This window comes from Nicotiana attenuata, unplaced genomic scaffold (assembly GCF_001879085.1).
Source record: "Nicotiana attenuata strain UT unplaced genomic scaffold, NIATTr2, whole genome shotgun sequence".
Taxonomy (NCBI): domain Eukaryota; kingdom Viridiplantae; phylum Streptophyta; class Magnoliopsida; order Solanales; family Solanaceae; genus Nicotiana; species Nicotiana attenuata.
Genome location: NW_017670362.1, coordinates 733,025 through 741,435, shown reverse-complemented (window position 1 = coordinate 741,435; position 8,411 = coordinate 733,025).

Sequence of the window (8,411 nt, the reverse complement as noted above, 5' to 3'; positions counted from 1 at the left end):
CTGATGTTGGATAGATTCAACGCGCGTGGAGGCCGGATTGAGGGGCAAAAGCGTCGCGAGCTAGAGATTTCACCGGTTCGAGGTGAGTAATGATTGTAAATGATATCCTGAGGGTTTGAAACCCCGGATTGCACACCGTAGTGCTATATTGAGGTGACTTGCATGCCGGATAGCGAGCGTGGGGTAGAGCACCGTTGGGGATTGTGACTTGGTCCGTCCCGGTAGTTAATTTTACCGCGTATTTGACTGAAACTTATTTAATATTATCATGATTTGGGCTGACTGCCATATTTGGGCTTCATGCCAATTATTTGAACCCTTCGGGGATTATTTTCACTGTTTCCTCACTATTTTGACTTATTACTTGAACTCAGTCATATTGTTTCTCCACTATTTTACAGCTCAGCCACTTTTACTCAGATTTGAGTCTTAAATGATATTTTAAATGATAATTTGGGCTGAGGACTACTGTTTTACTAATGCCAGAGGGGCTTGTGATGATATTCTGACTGAGTGTGGCCGAGGGCCAGATGTGAGGATACACTGAGTGATGTGAGGCCGAGGGCCTGGATGTGAGGATTATATGGATCGGGCTGCACGCCGCAGCAGTATATTATATGGATCGGGCTGCACGCCGCAGCAGTATGTATATATTGGATCGGACTGCACGCCGCAGTGATATAGCGCTTGGGCTGTAGGAGCCCCTCCTGAGTCTGCACCCCCATAGTGAGTGCGGGTACCTATATGTATCGGGCTGCACGCCGCAGCGAGCTATGGATCGGGCTGCACGCCGCAGCGATATGTGGATCGGGCTGCACGCCGCATCGGCTACTATGTGATACTATTCTGAGAGTGTTGTTGAGAGTGAGCCCGAGGGGCTGGTACTGTTTTTGAGGGATTGCCCGAGGGGCGGACTTTTATGTGCTCATCTTGCATATTTATTTGTTTTTTTTCCTGTTATACTGTGGTATTTGTGCCCGAGGGGCGGACTTTTTTGTGCTTATCAGCACTAACTGTTTTGAAATCATTTTCGTAATTATTGAAAAGATCATTTTCAAAAGAGATTTGAACTGAGCCAAGGTATTTCTAAAGATTTCACAGATTACACTGTTTTCTCAGAAAAATTGTACCCGGCTTCTATATAGCATGTTGGTTGCTTTACGTGATTCCTTGCTGCTTAGTTATTATTTACCTTTATTACTCACTGAGTTGGAGTACTCACTTTACTCCCTGCACCTCGCGTGCTGTTGCAGGTATTTATTCACCCGGTAGCGGGTATTGGCTGCGTGGAGGCAGAGTTGTAGAGGTTTTAGCGAGGTGACTGCCAGCGTTCGCAGTACCACTGTCTTTCTATGTTATTCATTATTCTTGTTCAGTGTACTTCTAGACTGTAAAGTGGGAATTTCATTCTTATAGATGCTCGTGACTTGTGACACCCCAGTCGGACCGTGTTTGGGTTGTAATTACGTTGATTAATATCATTAAATCATATTCGAACTGTTATTTAACTGATTAACTGCTTAAAAGTGGTGTTCTGAAATAGTCTGGCTGGCCTTGTCTTCACGAGAGGTGCCATCACGAACGGAGTGGGGTTTGGGTCGTGACAAGTTGGTATCAGAGCCTAGGTTATTAGGTCTCACGAGTCATGAGCAGGTTTAGTAGAGTCTCGCGGATCGGTACGGAGACGTCTGTATTTATCCTCGAGAGGCTGCAGAACCTTTAGGAAAATTTCACATTCTTGAATTCTTATATTGCGTCCTTGATTCAGCTTGAAAGGAAACTCTTGAAATTCCTTCCACGCGTTTGTATGCGCGCATGAGCGCTCAGTATCAGATGTGCCTTGATGGCTTGTGATTCCCCGATCAAGGGGCGAGATGTAATCCATGTGAGCATATATTGGGCCAGTCTGGAGGACTTGAGGCCGGATCTTTGCCTATGGCTTGAGCACCGAGGTGCTGATTGTGTGAGCAAGTATTTTAAACTTATATGTTCGGTATTGTCCCTATTAGCCGGAATGGCGGTTGGATATATGTGATGAGTATGTTAGTACTGCGAGATGTATCTATATGACTTGGTAGTGACGAAGAAGTCTGCTGGATAATAGATGAATTGTTAAGTGTTCGTTTCCTATTGCGATTTGATGTGTAGCCCGGGTATGAGCGCGTGAAGAATCGTTTTGTGTCTCTTAGTTGGGGAGTGAAGCGCATTTCACGTGGCGGTATGAGTTCCGACCCAGGAAGATTAAATGACTGTGTAATGTGTATGAGGGTGGAAGGCATGCAAAAATGTTAAATTGAGGCGAAACAGGTGGGTTATCTCCTGCGGAGTGCTCCTGAGTGGTATGATCCTTATGTATATGTTAGAAGGTCTCATGTGTAATGGAGGGGTACGTGTTGAAATTTGAAATTTCGGGTCGCTTAAGAGAGTGGACTCAACCGATGTGGGGATGAATGCGAGATTACAGAGGATTACAGTACTAGATGATCTGTGTTTCCACAAACTTGTAAATGATTTGAGTTTAATCTCACTATGGTATTGTGGCATCATTAGAGTGAAAGTGTGATGGGTTATTGAGTGTGTCCTGGTATATGGCTTCGAGCCAAGTTGGGGAGGTTGCTGTTGATTAGCTGATTGCACGGCTATGTGCTATGTTGGTTCCGGTTTGAGGCATGCTGGCGAATCAGTTCTGCGGAAATTGATCCGTGGATGGCACGAGTGAAGCAAAATTGTGATAGAGGTCGTATTATGCTTTATAGAGTATGAGAATCACGGAATGTCTAGAGTGTTGTTGGTAAGAATGCTCGGCGCATAGAGCGGGGAGTTGCCTGGTTGTATTGGGATGAGGATTTCATTTTGCGGCATCGGCATGCCAATGAGGCACGGGTGGTTCTGTTCGTTAGGTCAGGTAAGTTGCAGTTTGAATAAGAGAGAATGACTTTCGAAAATGGTTCTAATGTGTTCAAGAGTCTACAGGGAACAATCGGGTATCTTAAAGTTGCATGTGTGGCTAGAAACTGTGTTTTCACTGGAAGAGGTTCAAATTTGTGGTATTTCTATGTTAATTATGGGATTCTATGCATCAGTATCAGGAAAGTAAAGGCAACGGATTTAGATTCACAGGAAGTTCTTCAAAATAAAGTGCTGCGGAATGTGGTGTTTTTGGGAATATTTGAGGGAGAGTATNAAAAAGGGTAATGTGATTAAACTGATGATACTTCGGTAGTAATGCGGCATTTTCTTGTTGGATCAACTGGTGGTATTCGGGTTTGCTTGGTGGCACAGGAAATTTTAAAGTATCTATCGTGGAGTGATGGGGTATTTAAGGTGTGGTATGCGTTCGGACGACAAAATTGGGATCAGGTATGATGATTCGTAAGCTATATGGAGTTGGAGACTGGGAGTTCTCATGTACAGGCTATGTTGTGGTTGTGGATCGTGTGTATTCGGCACCGTTTAGCGGCAATCGGGATTTGGAGGCTCGAGTGGATCTTTATTTGCTGGTATGTTAGATTTTGGATGTGATGTTGAAATTCAGACTGGTTGTCTTAGTGTTAGGTGATGCTGAACTATTACGCTACGGGCTATGCCGGAAATGCCACGGGTTGAGTGGCGAGGTGCATTGGATTATGTTCTTGCAGAGTGGTTTATATTTCAAAGACCCAACTGATGGCTGGGAAGGATTGCTTTTCTTAATTGGGCCTTCGTGATGGATGTCAGTGCAGAGGTTCCTACCATTGGTTCCGTTCTGGTGTTAAGGGACTTTTCGGATGCGTTTCTTGTGGTCGGGCATGTCGCTGGACGAGGTTGTGGATTTCGATATTGATTTGGTGCCGGGCACCGTATCGTACGGCTCCGGCAGGAGTTATAATAGTGGAAGGAGCAACTTCAGGCTTTCTTGGTAATGAGTTCGTTGGCAGGCCGATGTGGATACGTGTTTAGCTTGAGTTGGCTTGGTTGGCCCCGAATTGTATTGTTGAGGGATAGGTTGATACGATCGTTATTGAGCTTGTTAGTGATCTCAGGAGAGCTATGAGTTGCTTTAAAGTGTTGTAAGACGTTATGATTTGTTGGTTATGGGCACATGTGGTGCGGTTCTATTGGGGATTCATAGTGAGAGTCGAGCGGGAAGAGTAATTGGGTGTTGCTCAGTAAATGGAGTATTGGTTATGACCTATCGGGTTGCGTGGCGTATGTTGTTTGTTTCACCATGGGTGTAATGAATTGCTTTGGTTCCAGACATCAAATTGTGCGTGGCTGTCGATTTTGAGCATAGTGACTTGAGGTGTTTCATGTGTAAGAGTGTTTGGATAGGATCGCGCATTGTAGCGAGGCCACGTGGAGATATGACCTTTCGGGGTAGATTCAGGTGTTCTATTTCTATGATGTGAGGCGGAGTCTCAGCCTTGTGTTGTAATGGTACTGATGAGCTGAGGTACAACTCTTTCGTTTGAGTCATATTTCATGGTTTGAGTATGTTTAGACCGTTTCTTATTGGTGCGCGTATTATGCAAGTTGTGGCTTAGGCCTGTATTGAGGTGTCATATCACCAGAGTGGTGTGTTGGATTCGAGGTGAACGTTGGGGTTATTAATGAATACGAACGGATTTGATTTCAGCTTGTTGGGAGGATAATATCGAGGTTCAGCTCGGAACCTATTGATGTATTAGTCAAAAGGGGAAAGTGGCTTCGTGAATGGTTGATCTGAGGAATGGTTACGGTATATTGCGTGTTTCATTATCGATGGCAGCATATGAAAGTGTTGGAATAAGACCTCAGTTGATAAGAGGTTTCCTACCGGTATTCGGGTGTTGTGGGCAACTGCTATGGATAGAAGTTATCGTTTCGAGTATTTGGGTAATGTAGTATATCATATGATTGCACCTGAGGTTGCAGGTATGGGATATTACAGCTGGTTCGGGCTTATTCTGAGTATAGATGTGAGGTTCTGATCTTGTGTGTGATTTCGGAAAGTGCAATGTGGTTCTATGGTTTATGGACTAGATGGATTGTGGTATTTCAGCTATGTTGTGTTATCGGACCTACACGAGATAGGGTGATGTGGGATCACCCCCAGGTATATGCTTGGTAAGGTCATTCAGTTATTGGTTGGCTTCTAGGACAACTTTGGGTACGCTCGAGGACGAGCATTTGTTTAAGTTGGGGAGGATGTGACGACCCGACCCGTCGTCCCAGGAGTTACCGCCCTGTTCCCCCCATTCTTATGCTTCTTCATGTTTCATTATCAGTATTTGGTGTGTTAGAGTTGATTTGGATTGGTTTTGGTAGGAAATGAGACACTTAGTCTCTTTAAGGAAGGCTTGTTTTGGAAAAGTCAACCGGATGTTGACTATTGAGTTAGAGGGTTCGGATGCGATTTTCGGTGATTCGGTTAGCTTCGGGGGATGATTTGTGACTTAGGAGTGTGATCAGAATTTATTTTGGAGGTCCGATGTAGAATTAGGCTTGAATTGGCGAAGTTAGTATTTTGGCGAATTCCGGTTGATAGGTGAGATTTTGATCCGAGGATCGAAATGGGATTCCGAGAGTTGCTGTAGCTTCGTTAGGTGATTTTGGATATGTGTGCAAAATTTCAGGTGATTCGGAGGTGATTTGGTTGGGTTTTTGATCGAATGCGAGTTTCGGAAGAATTTGAAGAACTTAGGCTTGGATTTGATGTAATTTGATGGTTTTAGTGTTAATCGTGGTGTTTTGATGATTGGAGCAAGTTTGAATGAGGTATTGGATCATGTTTGTGTTTTTGGTCGAGGTCCCGGGGGCCTCGGGGTGATTTCGAATGGCTAACGGGAAGATTTGAACTTAGAATTGCAGCAGAAATATGCAGCAGCTGTGCAGGCCAAGTTTTGCCTTCGCGTTCATGGGTGGTCCATCGCGTTTGCGGAAGGCTATTTTCTGGACCATCGCGTTCGCGAGTATGGCTTCGCGTTCGCATAGAAGGGGCCTGGGGTCCTGCCGAGTTTATTCATCACGTTCGCGACCATGGGGTCCGCGTTCGCGTAGGAGGAGCAACCTGTGCATCGCGTTCGCAGTCAATGGGACGCGTTCGCGAAGGGCTAATTTGGTCAGTGATATTTTTGGGCATCGCGAACGCGAGAAGGCTTTCGCGTTAGCGTAGAAGGAATTGGCACCTGGGCAGAAGGGTTTTTATATTATTTCATCCGCGAAGCTTAGTCCATTTCCTCCATTTTTTTGAACAACCTTGAGAGCTTTTTGACGAGGATTAAAGAGGTTTTCGACTGGGATAGGTTGGAGGTGAGTCTTATGGCCTAGAAACATCATTTAATTGTGGATTCAACACTTAAATTCATGGAAATTTGATTAAAAGGGGAAGAATTAGGGCTTGACTTTTTGAATGAAAATTTGGGGTTTGAGGGAGTATTTGAGCTCGAATTTTGGTAAATTTGATATGTATAGACTCGTGGCGAGATGAGGAATCCATTGATGTTAAATTTTCTGATTTCCGAAGAGTGGGCCCGGGGCTCGGGTTTTGCTAATTTTGAGATTTTTGCTATTTTTCGATTGTTTTCGATTGGGTATTGTCCCATTGGCATATTGTGATGTATTCGCTCTGATGTTGGATAGATTCGACGCGCGTGGAGACCGGATTGAGGGGCAAAGGCGTCGCGAGCTAGAGATTTCACCGGTTCGAGGTGAGTAATGATTGTAAATGATATCCTGAGGGTTTGAAACCCCGGATTGCACACCGTAGTGCTATATTGAGGTGACTTGCACGCCGGATAGCGAGCGTGGGGTAGAGCACCGTTGGGGATTGTGACTTGGTCCGTCCCGGTTGTTGATTTTACCGCGTATTTGACTGAAACTTATTTGATATTATCATGATTTGGGCTGACTGCCATATTTGAACTTCGTGCCAATTATTTGAACCCTTTGGGGATTATTTTCACTGTTTCCTCACTGTTTTGACTTATTACTTGAACTCAGTCATATTGTTTCTCTACTATTTTACAACTCAGCCACTTTTACTCAGATTTGAGTCTTAAATGATATTTTAAATGATAATTTGGGCTGAGGACTACTGTTTTACTAATGCCCGAGGGGCTTGTGATGATATTCTGACTGAGTGTGGCCGAGGGCCATATGTGAGGATACACTGAGTGATGTGAGGCCGAGGGCCTGGATGTGAGGATTATATATGGATCGGGCTGCACGCCGCAGCAGTATATTATATGGATCGGGCTGCACGCCGCAACAGTATGTTTATATTGGATCGGACTGCACGCAGCAGTGATATAGCGCTTGGGCTGTAGGAGCCCCTCCGGAGTCTGCACCCCCACTGTGAGCGCGGGTACCCATATGGATCGGGCTGCACGACGCAGCGAGCTATGGATCGGGCTGCACGCCGCAGCGATATGTGGATCGGGCTGCATGCCGCACCGGCTACTATGTGATACTGTTCTGAGAGTGTTGTTGAGAGTGAGCCCGAGGGGCTGGTACTGTTTTTGAGGGATTGCCCGAGGGGCGGACTTTTATGTGCTCATCTTGCATATTTATTTATTTTTTTTCCTGTTATACTGTGGTATTTGTGCCCGAGGGGTGGACTTTTCTGTGCTTATCAGCACTAACTGTTCTGAAATTGTTTTCGTAATTATTGAAAAGATCATTTTCAAAAGAGATTTGAACTGAGCCAAGGTATTTATAAAGATTTCACAGATTACACTGTTTTCTCAGAAAAATTGTACCCGGCTTCTATATAGCATGTTGGTTGCTTTACGTGATTCCTTGCTGCTCAGTTATTATTTACCTTTATTACTCATTGAGTTGGAGTACTCACTTTACTCCCTGCACCTCGCGTGCAGTTGCAGGTATTTATTCACCCGGTAGCGGGTATTGGCTGCATGGAGGCAGAGTTGTAGAGGTTTTAGCGAGGTGACTGCCAGCGTTCGCTGTACCACTATCTTTCTATGTTATTCATTATTCTTGTTCAGTGTACTTCTAGACTGTAAAGTGGGAATTTCATTCTTATAGATGCTCGTGGCTTGTGACACCCCGGTCGGGCCGTGTTTGGGTTTTAATTACGTTAATTAATATCATTAAATCATATTCGAACTGTTATTTAATTGATTAACTGCTTAAAAGTGGTGTTCTGAAATAGTCTGGCTGGCCTTGTCTTCACGAGAGGCGCCATCACGATCGGAGTGGGGTTTGGGTCGTGACACGGGGGCCTCGGGGTAGTTTTGGATGGTCAACTGATCAATTTGGAACTTTGTTGTGTTGCTGAAGGGCCTGAGTTCTTGTGTAATCGCACCTGAGTTAGTGATGCTATGGGTAATGTTTATCTTCGAAAATTTTCAGAATCCGGGCACGTGGGCCCGAGGGTGGTTTTTATCGACTTTTCGAGCTGAGTTAGAAATTGTTGTAAATTGGATTATAAT